The sequence below is a fragment of the Hyaena hyaena genome, unplaced genomic scaffold, assembly GCF_003009895.1.
Source record: "Hyaena hyaena isolate Hyena2069 unplaced genomic scaffold, ASM300989v1 scaffold_17, whole genome shotgun sequence".
Taxonomy (NCBI): domain Eukaryota; kingdom Metazoa; phylum Chordata; class Mammalia; order Carnivora; family Hyaenidae; genus Hyaena; species Hyaena hyaena.
In genome coordinates, this window is record NW_024080648.1 from 6,874,048 (window position 1) to 6,887,727 (window position 13,680).

General features: G+C 41.2%; 1 protein-coding gene and 1 pseudogene across 3 annotated transcripts in view; one reads left to right on the forward strand and one right to left on the reverse strand.

Annotated features, from left to right (window-relative positions):
• Window positions 1–214: 214 nt before the first annotated feature.
• The window catches only part of WRN (WRN RecQ like helicase), a 141,170-nt gene continuing 127,704 nt past the window's right edge, over window positions 215–13,680 (forward strand). For all 3 annotated transcript variants that reach the window (XM_039220865.1, XM_039220879.1, XM_039220886.1), the window contains exons 1-2: window positions 215–413; window positions 1,070–1,165. The gene's annotated coding sequence lies outside the window, so the exon portion shown is untranslated. The remainder of the gene's footprint in view (window positions 414–1,069; window positions 1,166–13,680) is intronic.
• Window positions 369–6,447, reverse strand: LOC120222910 (annotated as a pseudogene).

The window sequence follows — 13,680 nt, forward strand, 5'->3', positions numbered from 1 at the left end:
ACTCTGGCGGCCCACCGGCACCTGCACAGGGACTACACTTCCCGGAGTGCTCAGCGGCAGCGAGAGTCCACGCGCATGCGCGCCGCCTAGCCAGCTGGGCTTGATGGGAGGGCTGCAGCGCACCAAGCTTGGAGGCTGAGGACGGGGACGGGGGCGGGGACGGGGGCGGGGGCGGGGGCGGGGGCGGGGACGGGGGCGGTGCGGCCCGGGGAGGGAGGGGTGGAGAGGATCCGTCGCCCGCAGCTGATGTGTCCCGTGGGCGCCGTGACGCGAAGCGTGCGCTCTGCAGCGCGGGAATAAGGTCTGTTGAGTTGGTTTCCAGCCTGGATGCCTGGGTTCCAGGCCCTGCTGTTGTGGCGCTTCACAAGTCATCCGGCTGAAGGAGGAGACCCGTTGAACTGGTTCTTCTCAGGGTAACGTGTCCTTCCTACCCCTGTTTCAGCCAGCTCCAGCCCCTGGGGTATCGGTCTAGCCTTCCCAGACATTGGGGGTGCGTGCTCAGTCCCGAAGAGCAGGCCGCTGGGCAGTGTGTGGAAGGTGCGTTGGAAAGGCATCCTCCGGTCCCCTTCCTCCTCCGGAGCACGCCGGAAAAGCCCCTCCCGGTGCCGCAGGCCTTCCCAGGGCTTCTGCCAGTCAAAAAGTGAGCTTTCCCCAGCTGTGCCACCGGTTGCCTGCCGTGGGCCCTCGGGATTACGGCCCCCGAATCCAGCCTTTACTGCTGCAGAAATGGAGCCACTCCATATTTTCATAACAAAGTCGAGGGAGATAACCTGTTATGTGTAATTTAGCGAATTAAGTTGGATTTCTTGAGTTTAAATCCTTTAATCCTCCCCCCCCCCCCACCCGGCTGAATCCGAGTTGTTTTCTGGATAGATTTGAGTATGTAAAAATACCAGCCCCTAGGGAAGAGGGTAATGAAACCCTTAGGATACTTATTTAGCAGTCTTTAAGTCCTAGTCCTTCAGGTTTTGTATAATTCGGTATGTTAATTTGTAGGGATAATGCTGCGGATGGGGCATTTTAGATTGTGGTGTCATTGAAGAGCGGTCTTCTTGTATTCATTCAACAGATCTTTATTGGGCACTCCCCTAGGCTCTGGGGATACCAACACTAAACAAAACGGACGCAAATTTTTCTGCTCATGGAGCTTCCATTTTGGAGCTAGGTAATAAGTCAAATGCCCAGTAGGTCGGATGTTGAAAATCTTTTGGAGAAAAATACAGAGGCATGGTGACACTGGTTGGGAGTAAGACGCTGCAGTTTTACAATAGCTTGTCAGGGAAGGCCTCCCTGAAAAGGTAATTTTTGAGTAAAGAGCTGAAGGAAAGCTAGTTCTGTGGCTATCTGGGGGAAAGAAAGTGCAAAGGCCATGAGGAAGCCTGTTTGGTGTGTTCAAAGAGCAGTCTAGGAGGCCAGTAAGTTAAAGCAGAATGAGATAGTAAGGGAGCAAGTGTAGGAGATAAAGTCAGACAGGAAAGAGCAGGGGACAGATAGTGTAGGACCTGGTAGGGTATTTTGAAAATTTGGGTTTTCATTCTGAGGGAAGTGGGAAGCTGTTTGAGAGTTTTGTCAGGGAAACCACATCATCTTAATGAGCACTGGTAAGGGGCGCCTGCGTGGCTCAGTCAGTTGAGCCTCCGACTTTGGCTCAGGTCATGATCTCACAGTTTAGGGGTTCCAGCCCCGATAGCCTATCAGTGCAGAGCCTACTTTGGATCCTCTGTCCCCACCCCCCTGCCTCTCCCTGGCTTGTGCTCTTTCTTTCTATCAAAAAATAAACAAACATCAAAAAAATAGAAAACACTGGTATAATATATGTAACAAAATGTGCCAGTGTAGCAGTTTTTAAGTGTACGGTCCAGTGACATTAACTACACTCACTATGTTGCACAGCCATCACTGCTATTTAAAAATTTTTTTTTAATGTTTATTCATTTTTTTGAGAATGGGAGAGAGAGACAGAGCGCAAGTTGGGGGGGGAGCCGAGAAAGGGGGTGGGGGGGAGCCGAGAAAGAGGGAGACACAGAGTCTGAAGCAGGCTCCAGGCTCTCAGCAGAGCTCGAAGGCACCAACCCTGAGATCATGACCTGAGCTGAAGTCTGGTGCTTAACCCATTGAGCCACCCAGGTGCCCCTATCACCACCATTTCTGAAACTTTTTCACCCCAAACAAAGTCTAACTGGTTATTCAGTAACTCCCCATTGCCCCTTCTGCCTAGCTCCTGGTAACCTTTAATATAATCTCTCTCTTGAATATGTTCATTCTGGAAGCATATAATCTTTTAGCTCTTAAACATCTTTTAATTTTAATTTTTAAAAAATATTTGTGCTTTTGTACCTGGCTTATTTCATTTAGCACAATGCTTTCAAGGTTCATTCATGTTGTACCATGTATCAGAACTTAATTTCTTTTGGGATGCCTGGGTGGCTCATTTGGTTAAGTGTCAGGTCATGATCTCCTGGTACATGGGTTTGAGCCCCATGTCACACTCTGTATTGACAGCTCAGAGCCTGGAGCCTGCTTTGGATTCTGTCTCCTTCTTTCTCTATTTCTTTCCTGCTCACGTTCTGTCTGTCTCTCAAAAATAAATAAACATTAAAAAAATAATTTTTTTATGGCTGAGTAATATTTGATTGTGTGCTTATATTTCATTTTATGTTCATGTGTTAATGGACACTTGGTATTTTCCACTTTTGGCTACCGTGAATAATGCGGCAGTGAACATTGGCTTACAAATATCTGCTTGAGTTCCTGTTTCCAATTCTTTTGAGTATATATCTAAGAGTGGACTTGCTGGATCACGTGTAATTCTGTGTTTCACTTGTTGAGGAACTATGCCCAACCATATTGGCAGCACTGTTTTACATTTAATCAGCCTTGTGGCAGGAGTTTTAGTTTCTCCATATCTTCTCCAAATAATTTTCTTCTTCTTTCTCATAATTCTTATTTTTATTACAACCATCCTAGGTGGTGAAGTGAAGTGATACCTTATTGTGGTTTTGATTTGCATTTCCTTAGTGACTAATGATGTTGCGCATCTTTTCACGTGCTTATTGGCTGTTTGGTATAGCTTCTTTGGAACAACGTCTGTTCAAGTCTTTGCCCATTTTTTTTTACGTTTGTTTAATTTATTGAAAAATTTTTTGATGTTTATTTACTTTTGAGAGAGACAGAGACGTGAGTGTAAGTGGGGGAGGGGCAGATAGAGAGGGAGATAGAATCTGAAGCAGATCCAGGATCTGAGCTGTCAGCACAGAGCCCTATGCAGGGCTCAAACTCTTGAATGGTGAGATCATGACTAAGCCAAAGTTGGATGCTTAACCAACTGAGCCACCCAGATGCCCCTATTTATTTATTTGGACTGAGAGAGAGCACGCACGGAAGGGACAGAGAGAAAGAGGGATAGAGAATTCCAAGCAGGCTCCATGCTATCAATGCAGAGCCTGGTGGTGGGGCTTAATTGCATGAACTGTGAGATGATCTGAGCTAAAATCAAGAGTTGCATGCTTAACCGATTGAGCCACCCAGGTGCCCCTTTATTTATTTTTTAAATAACACTGATTTATTGAGTGTAAAATGTATGCCAGGCTCCCAGTAGTAGATATTTTGCCCACATACTCTTATTTATTCCTTGTAAAGCCTCTTCAGTCAAAGTATTGTTATTCCCTCCATGCCTCCCAGCACCATAAACACTACCTGTGCAGTTTTACAGACGAGAAAACTAAAGCTCAGAGATTGATGTCCTGTCTAGGAAGACACAGTTATTAAGTAGTGAGGCTGTAACCCTAAGTGAGCCCATCTGCCTGCAAATGTCAGTTGTGCTTTCCTCACTTTTGCATTTCATAAACTTTCAGTTGTACCTAAAATTATCATTTTCATTTTCATTTCCAATACCTTACCTGTCTCTTAAAGACAAAATTGTGAATGTAAGAACAGCAGGAAGTTTCTTTTTTTTTTTTTTAAACTTACTATTTTGAGAGAGAGGGAGAGAGATATCAAGCGGGAGAGGGGGGGAGAGAGAGAGAATCCCAAGAAGGCTCCTTACTGTTAGTGGGGAGCCCAATGTAGACCTTGAACTCATGAACTGTGAGATCATGACCTGAGCTGAAATCAAGAGCTAGACACTTGACTGACGGAGCCACCCATTTTTGTGTTTGTTATTAGTGAAAAACACTTTGATTATCACAGAGTGATTACATACTCAGAAAATATTTGGCCTGGCCATGCTCACTCAATGCATTCGTCTTGTCCTCTGCAGCTTGGTATCTATGTCCACCTTCAGCCATCTTTAAATGGAGCGATAAAGGACAAAAGAGTAAAGAGCTGGATATGTCAATAGTCTTAACAGCACGGTGGTTGTATTCTATCAACTTAGTTGGATCCGTTTAGGTAGCTTTTTTGTTTCCCTGTACAAACCACAGTGCTTAATGAAGACTGCTATGAAAAGCACTATCTTCCATTTGCACACAACTTCCATATTCCCTGGTCCATCTACACAGTTTTTAACATTCACCCTTTACCTTAAAAGTCTGCTTTGTATTGTCTTTCTCTCAAAGAGTTGTAAATTTCCTCCAAAAGTCCTAGGTGATCAGAAGCCACAGATATTTTGTAGCCACATCTACCCCTATGACTGGAAAAGGGAGAAATTGATTTTGTAACAGATACACTGAGAAATCAAATCCCGGATTTACTTTGTTCTTAAAACAGAGAATGAAACCACTGACTGCCAAATGTGCTTTGGTAGCTACTTTTAGATTCCAACTTCTATATCACTTTCCCACATTAATTCAGTCTTGAGTTTCAGGAAATAAAATAATTATGTAGTTAAAGAGAGATCCTTATACAAATAAGAACTGTGTTTACAATGTAACATTCCATTAAAATCAACCATAGACATAGATAATAAGAACTAAAACCAGGGCCAAGTAGATTAGCACTCACCATTTGCCCAATTCCCATCCAATGACAGTAAACATCCTTTAGAATCAGCTCTGAAAACAAAGGCTTTACCAACCAATTGTCAAAGTAAACAGCTGGTAAAGACCTATTTGATACTACTAATCAGTGGTATAATTTTCACTCTTTAGGGTCTAAACACAGCTAAATGTTGGTATATTTTCTTTTAAGTTGGCACCATCCTAACATTTTACTTGGTAATTTTTAAGAAGTTCCCTAGGTTGCTGGTTCACATAAACAAATTTTCTAGCCATAAACCACCTGAGTTAATGGGAATAAGTAAAGACATTCTGCTATTCAGAAAAAAACCCCAAATTTCCTATAGTTTACATGAAATACTGTCCCTTCCCCCAAACTAAGAACTACATATAATGAAAGTCCCATAAACTTAAGCTTGATAGTCCTAATGTCAAAGTCATAAGATTTTTCTAACTCTGTAAATCATATAAAGAAAAAAAGTAAGGAAAACGTGTTTTCAGCACCAAGAATATTTTAGTTAGGAACAGAGTTAGGTCTCTCTTGAAAGGGGTATCATAAATTGTAATAGCTGGTCACATGTCTTAAGTTCTCTGAAGAAGTTACTACTCCTGGCCCAGTCAAAACAGTGCAGAAGAGGGTTTGATCAGCTATTTTGCACATAAGCCCAAACGTGCTTAGCTTCCTTTTGCTGCAAATAGGCCATGATTTTGGCCTGGACTTGAGGCTCATCTGGGTCACACTTTATGAGTTGCAGTATCAGATGTGCGATGCTTGCTGGGGAGCTTGTCTGGTAATTGTCCATGGAGAAATATAACCCATTATTGAGGTCCATGAGCTGGTGTAGGGGTCTGGGTACTTGATGGCCTGGCTAGGCAACTGAGATGTGTTTGGTAACCTTGCAGGCTGCATTGAGGTGATGTTGTCATGCTAATGGGGATGTTACAAAGAGACTTCTGTCATAATCAGTAGGAGGCGAGGCAGCATGGTTCAGAAGTCTGCCTTTGGAAGTAGAATGGATGTTCTGAATTGCAGAGAGATGGTGAGCTCAGAGGGCATGGCTTTTAGCTTAAGTCCCCTGGCTTGGATGAGGGCTTTTTTTGTGTTGTTTTAAGGACATGTCTCTTGTACATTGGTCCAGATTTATTCCTTCCCTGCACATTTCGTTGGCCCTTACAAGCTTCTAGCTTCGTTCTAACACAGAGACATTTTTGACAGTAAGGACAACGCTTTCTCCGTGTTTTATCAGTTTGGCAGTTCTGGTTTTTTATATATGTGTACCTTTTCTTATTTTGGACTGTGCTTAAAAAACCCTTTGCGGCTTTCATGGGTGAGGAGCCCATAATGGTATCCAAATACTTTATGGCCACACACTGGACAGAGGTCTTCAAGATCTTCATCATAGGGGTAATTCAGCATTTTAAACTGAGACACTTGCACATTTTCTGGCATCTGCCCCTGTTGCCCATGTGACCGACCCAGTCCCAGGGCTTCTGTCTCCACTTTGGGCAGCAGGATAAGGTGTCTGCGGGTGGAGATAGGGAGTCCTTGTCTGTCTAGAAGCTCAGTACCTCTCTCTTGCCTTGTTTACACCTCTGGTGTGTCCACAAGCAGTTCTTCCAGCCCCAAGGGTGAGGGTGCTGGAAAGAGAAGGGGAGATGAGTAGGGCGGGGGTTAGAGGAAGGCTGGGATGAGGGGTGATGACAGTCCCTTTGCCCATTTTTAAATTGAGCTGTTTATCTTCTTGTTATTGTGTTATATGAGATCTTTATGGTATATTCTCTTTATTAAACACTTATCGTAAATATGATTTACAGATATTTTCTCCCATTCTGTGGGTTGTCTTTACACTTTTGGATGATGTTCTTTTATCCATAAAAGTTTTATATTTTGATAAAATTCAGTGTATCTATTTTTTCTTCTGTTGCTTGTGCTTTTGTTGTCATGTTTAAGAATTTGTTCCCAAGTCCAAAGTCATGAAGATTTACTTCTATGTTTTCTTATAAGAGGTTGTTTTTTTTTTAATGTTTTATTTATTTCTCAAAGAGAGAGAGTGAGAGAGACAGTGTGAGCAGGGGAGGGTCAGAGAGAGAGGGAGACACAGAATCTGAAACAGACTGCAGGCTCTGAGCTAGGTGTCAGCATAGATCCTGATGCGGGGCTTGAACCCACGAACTGTGAGATCATGACCTGAGCCGAAGTCTGACGCTTAACGGACTGAGCCACCCAGGCGCCCCTCTTCTAAGAGTTTTTAATAGTCTTAGCTCTTATATCTGAATCAATATATTTTGAGTTGGTTTTTGTATATGGTATGAGGTAAAGGTCCAACTTCACTTTTTTTTGCATGTGGAAATCCAGTTGTCTCAACATTGTGTTGAAGAACTTCTTTTCTCACTGAATGGACTTGGTGTCCTTGTCAAAAATCAGTTAGCCATAAATGTAAGAATTAATTTCTGGAAGCTCAGTTCTATTCCACTGATCTATATATGTTAGTATATGTGCTGGCGAAGTGAGCACTCGCTTATCTGAATCAATATATTTTGAGTTGGTTTTTGTATATGGTATGAGGTAAAGGTCCAACTTCACTTTTTTTTGCATGTGGAAATCCAGTTGTCTCAACATTGTGTTGAAGAACTTCTTTTCTCACTGAATGGACTTGGTATCCTTGTCAAAAATCAGTTAGCCATAAATGTAAGAATTAATTTCTGGAAGCTCAGTTCTATTCCACTGATCTATATATGTTAGTATATGTGCTGGCGAAGTGAGCACTCCACTTATCTATATCTTTATTCTTATGCCAGTACCACAGTGTTTTGATCACTGTAGTTTTGTAGTCTCTTTTGAAATTGGGAAGTGTGGGTCTCCAACTTTGTTCTTTTTGAAGACTGTTATGGCTGTTCAAGGCCCTTGGAATTCCGTATGAATTTGAGGATTGGCTTTTTCGGAAAAAAGGCTGTTGGAATTTTGGTAGATGTTACATTGAGTCTGTAGTTTGCTTTGGGTAGTATCGGCACCTTGTCAATGTTAAGTGTTTCTATCTGTGAACATGGATGTCTTTCCATTAATTGGTATTTTAAAAATCTTTTTCAGCAATGTTTTGGCAGTATACAAGTTTTTCACCTTTTTGGATTTGCTTTTAGGTATTTTATTTTATTTTATTCTTTTAGATGCTATTATAAGTGAAATTACTTCCATAATTTATTTTCAGATTGTTCATCGCTAGTGTAGAAAACACAGCTGACTTTTAGTGTGTTGATCTTGTATTCTACAACTTTGCTGACTTTCTTATTAGATCTAGTAGATTTCTTATGGATTCCTTGGGATTTTTATGTAGGGTCATGTCATCTGTGAATAGAGATAGTTTTAATTCTTCATTTCCAATTTGAATGTTATTTGTTTATTATTTTATGTCTAATTTCTCTGGTCAGAATTTCCAAAACAGTGTTGAATAGTAGTGGTGAAAGTGGGTATCTCTGTGCCTTGCTTTTTTTTTTTTTTTTTTAACTTTTTAAAAATTTATTTTGAAATACAGAGAGAGTGAGTGGGGGAGGGCAGAGAGGGAGGGAGAGAGAAAATTTCAAGCAGGTTCCACACTGTCAGTCTTTCACCATTGAATATATTAGCTGTGAACTTTTTTAAGGTTATTTATGTATTTTGAGGTGGGGTGCAGAGGGAGAGGGAGAGAAAGAATACCACGCAGGCTCAAACTCACCCTGTGATTATGCCCTCAGTCAAAACTAAGAGCTGGACACTTAACTGACTGAGCCACCCAGGTGCCCGGCTGTGGATTTTTTATAAATGCCTTTTATCATGTTTAGGAAGTTCCTTTCACTCCTAGTTATGTGAATATATTTCAGGGTAAGAACATATGGAAGTTCTTTTTTAATTGGTTTTATTTTCAGTGAAATCTGAAGTAAGGTGTGGTCAGCTGAAAGTGAGGATAGGGTAGGAGCTATGATAGGTTTAAGTAGGGAGGAAATGATATGAAATATTTATTTTAGGAGGAGAGGCTAGGAAATAGACAAGTGAAAAGTTGTAGAATTGCTAGGAAGACAGTTGGTGGTCATAAATTTTTTTTTTTTAGTGTTTATTTTTTGAGAGAGAGAGAGAGATAGAGTATGCATGGGGGAGGTACAGAGAGAAAGGGACACACAGAATCTGAAGCAGGTTCCAGGCTCCAAGCTGATGGCACAGAGCCCAATGTGGGGCTCGAACCCACAAGCTGTGAGATCATGATGTGAGCCAAAGTCGGATGCTTAACCGACTGAGCCACCCAGGTGGCCCTGGTGGTCATGAATTTAAGGTGAGACCAGTCAGCATGGTTGGGTTTTCACTTGCTGCATTCAGTTAGCTGTAAAGGTACAGGCATAGAGTAGACAGAGAATTTGTTTTCTTCAGGCAGGGTGAGAGTTTTAACAGGAGAGAATAATGAAGTCAAGGGAGTTTGAAAGGAAGTGGTTATAATTTTGTAGTTTAAACTGGTCAAGGGGGAAGTAAGGACTGTGTGGCAGTGAAAAGAGTGGAAAGGTAGGACCATTGGATTATAGGTCCTAGTTGGATCAAAGGATTGTTTGAATTGAATTTCTAGAGGGAATGAATTTGAAAAATAGGAGATTGGAGAAAGAGATGCTTAGAATTGAGATCATGGGAGGATTCAGTCATTGGTAATGACGTGGCATCCCTATGGGAACAAATGAGTGGAGCAGGGTGTAGGCAAGAAAAATTGGAGAGCTAGTCAGAAAACTAAGAGGCACTGTCTTTGGAAATTTTGCGTTAAATATTGTAAGCTCTTGGACAAGTAGAGAGGAAAAGAGGTAGGATGTAGATATAAGTGGTTATAATACTGATGGTGATGATAATGGTCCATTAATATACAACTCAAATCTCACCAACTTGATCTATACCCAACACTGAAAAGTTAGATATTGAGTTACATATGGATATATTGCAACTCCTAGTCAACCCATAAGTCTTCATGGACTTCTGTTCTTTGACCAAAGTGTTCTTATAAGAGTGGCAGGTGATGGATGGCATCTTTTCTCAGTTGTTAATTTGAAGTCTTTCACCAAAGTCTTATTATAATGCATCTTCTATAGACATTTTTCTGGCTTTCTGTGTAGTCTTCTTTGGGTTCTCTTCTCTCTCAGGGTTGTGAATAATTTATTGGTAAGGAAGTGGCAGAGAAGTAGTGTTCCATGACTTAGCAATTTCATGTCTAGGAATCCATCCTATACAAGTAATAGTATGAATGCCTAAAGATACACAAAGGGTGTTTATTGACCATTATTTAGATAAAACTTGTAAGCAACCTGTCATCAATAGGGAATAGTTAAACAAATTATGATAAAGAAAATGGAATTCTTTATAGTGTTTAAAAAATCAGTTCAAGAAGTAGTGTTAGATTTTACTTATTCCATCCCATCAACAGGGATGTTTTCATTGCAACTAATGAAAAACCCAAGTCAAACTGGCTTTAGTGATAAAAGTTTATTAGCCTATTTACATGGATAGGAAGAATAAATATAGTTAAGATGTCATTACTACCTAAAGCACTCTACACATTCAATGCAATTCCAATCAAAATTGCACCAGCATACTTCTCAAAACTAGAACAAACTATCCAAAAATTTGTATGGAACCACAAAAGACCCCGAATAGCCAAAGTAATACTGAAAAATAAAACCAAAACGGGAGGTATCACCATCCCAGACTTCAGCCTCTACTACAAAGCTGTCATCCTCAAGACAGTATGGTATTGGCACAAAAACAGACACATAGACCAATGGAACAGAATTGAGAACTCAGAAGTGGACCCAAAAGTATACAGCCAACTGATCTTTGACAAAGCAGGAAAGAATATCCAATGGAAAAAAGACAGCCTTTTTAACAGATGGTGTTGGGAGAACTGGACAGCAACATGCAGAAGAATGAAACTAGATCATTTTCTCACACCATGCACAAAAATCAACTCAAAATGGATAAAGGACCTGAACGTGAGACAGGAAACTATCAACACCCTAGAGGAGAAAGCAGGAAACAACCTCCTTGACCTCCACCGCAGCAACTTCTTACTTGACACATCCCCAAAAGCAAGGGAATCAAGAGCAAAAATAAACTGTTGGGACCTCATCAAGATTAAAAGCTTCTGCACAGCCAAGGAAACAACCCAGAAAATTAATAGGCAACCAACGGAATGGGAAAAGATAGTTGCAAATGACATATCAGATAAAGGGTTAATATCCAGAATCTATAAGGAACTCACCAAACTACACGCCCGAAAAACAAACAACCCAGTGAAGAAATGGGCAGAAGACATGAACAGACACTTCTCCAAAGAGGACATCCAGATGGCCAACAGACACATGAAACGATGCTCAGCATCCCTCCTCATCAGGGAAATACAAATCAAAACCACACTGAGATACCACCTCACGCCAGTCAGAGTGGCTAAAATGAGCAAATCAGAGAACTCTAGATGCTGGCGAGGATGTGGAGAAACGGGCACCCTCCTACACTGTTGGTGGGAATGTAAACTGGTACAGCCCCTCTGGAAAACAGTGTGGAGGTTCCTCAGGAAACTAACAATAGAACTCCCTTATGACCCAGCAATAGCACTGCTAGGAATTTACCCAAGGGATACAGAAATGCTGAGGCATAGGAGCACATGTACCCCAATGTTCATAGCAGCACTCTCCACAATAGCTAAAACATGGAAAGAGCCTAAGTGTCCATCAACAGATGAATGGATCAAGAAGATGTGGTTTATCTATACCATGGAATACTACATGGCAATGAGAAACAATGAAATCTGGCCATGTGTAGCAACATGGATGGACCTTGAGGGTGTTATGCTGAGCGAAATAAGTCAGGCAGAGAAGGACAAATATCATATGTTTGCACGTATAGGAGGATTAGGAGGAACTTGACGGAGGAACAAGGGGGAGAAGAAGGGCGGAAATGGTGGGGGAAAGGGAGAGAGGCAAACCATGAGAGACTCTTGAATGCTGACAAAAACTGAGGACTGATGGATGTGGGGGGGAGGGGGGGATGGGCATGGAGGAGGGCACTTTGGGGATGAGCACTGAGTGTTATGTAGAAACTAATTTGACAATAAACTATTTGTAAAAAAAAAAATAAAAATAATGCTTTTATGAACAAAAAAAAAAAAAGTTTATTAGCCTATTTAATTGACACATCCTGAGATAGAGTGGCCTGAAGGCAAGTTCAGTTAGAGCTCTGACTATTTTTCTGGCCTTGTGCTTGTCCCTTTTCCATGAAGAAGGCAAGAAAGTGCTTTGCTTTTGGGGCAATTTCTTATATGGCTGTATGGCTGTGTGCCTCAACCATGGGAATATATTTCACCCTTCATGTCTAGCTGGAGCAAAAGCATCCCATGCTATACATTGTAAAGAGAATCCTGAGGACCACTGCATCTAATAGTTATGGACAGGGGATGGAGATCAGAGAATGAGACCTACATATAGTTCCTGCCCCTGAATTGGTTACGTGGTAGGGAGAATGGAATTTCCCCACAGACCTTAAAACAGTTGGGTTTCGTTCCTGGTACTCGGGAGGAGTTATTCCCATTGAAAAAGCTTTGCTGTTATACATTGGGGGGTATGGTGAGGAGGGTGATATGGGTTTGTTTCCTTCTTCTTTCCTAGTGTTAAAGTAATCGTCCTATTTTTACTCCTCTCATTCTTGATTTTATTAAAAAATGAGAATTTGTTTATCCTCAGGATCCCAAATTGGAAAAATATAAATCAATATTGATTTCATTATTTACAGAGGCTCAAATTACTCTCAGATTGCAAGAAAGAGGTAGATAGGAGGGAGGGAGGGCAGGCGGGAAAGAGAGACATGGTTGTTGAGAAACAAACTATAGAATCTTAAAACTCTCCCTTCACATACCTGACTTCAATTCCATTCTTTTCCTTTAGGGACCCCTATTAACTGATATGGATTCTTCTGGATTGTTCTTTGCATTTATATTTTGTATTTTGAATTTTAAGTTGAATTCATTTTGTATTTTTTAAAGTTTTTATTAATGTTTGTTTATTTTTTGGAGGGGAGTGGCAGAGAAAGATGAGGGGGGAGACACAGAATCTGAATTAGGTTCCTGGCTCTGAACTGTCAGCACAGAGCCTGATGCAGGGCTCAAGATCACAGCTGTGAGATCATGTCCTGAGCCAACGTCGGATGCCTAACTGACTGAGCCACCCAAGTGTCCCTCATTTTGTATTTTAAAATTTAAATGGTAACTACTACTTACAATTTTTCCTGTTTGACTTTGTACAATGTTACAGAAGTTGTCATCTTTTTTTTTTTTTTAATGTTTTATTTATTTCTAGGAGAGAGAGAGAGACAGCGTGAGCAGGGAGGGTCAGAGAGAGAGGGAGTCACAGACTGAAACAGGCTCCAGGCTCCGAGCTGGCAGTCAGCACAGAGCCCGACGCAGGGCTCGAACCCGCGAACCGCGAGATCATGACCTAAGCGAAAGTCGGATGCTTAACCGACTAAGCCACCCAGGCGCCCCCAGAAGTTGTCATCTTAATACATGTAGTTCTATTTTATTTTTTTACTAATTGCTTATTATGCTGTGTTATGGATGTGTCATTGTTTATTTCCTTTTTAAAATTTATTTATTTTTTTTAAAATTTAGATTCAAGTTAGTTCACATATAGTGTAGTATTGGTTTCAGGAGTAGAATTTACTGATTCATCACTTATATATATAACACCCAGTGCT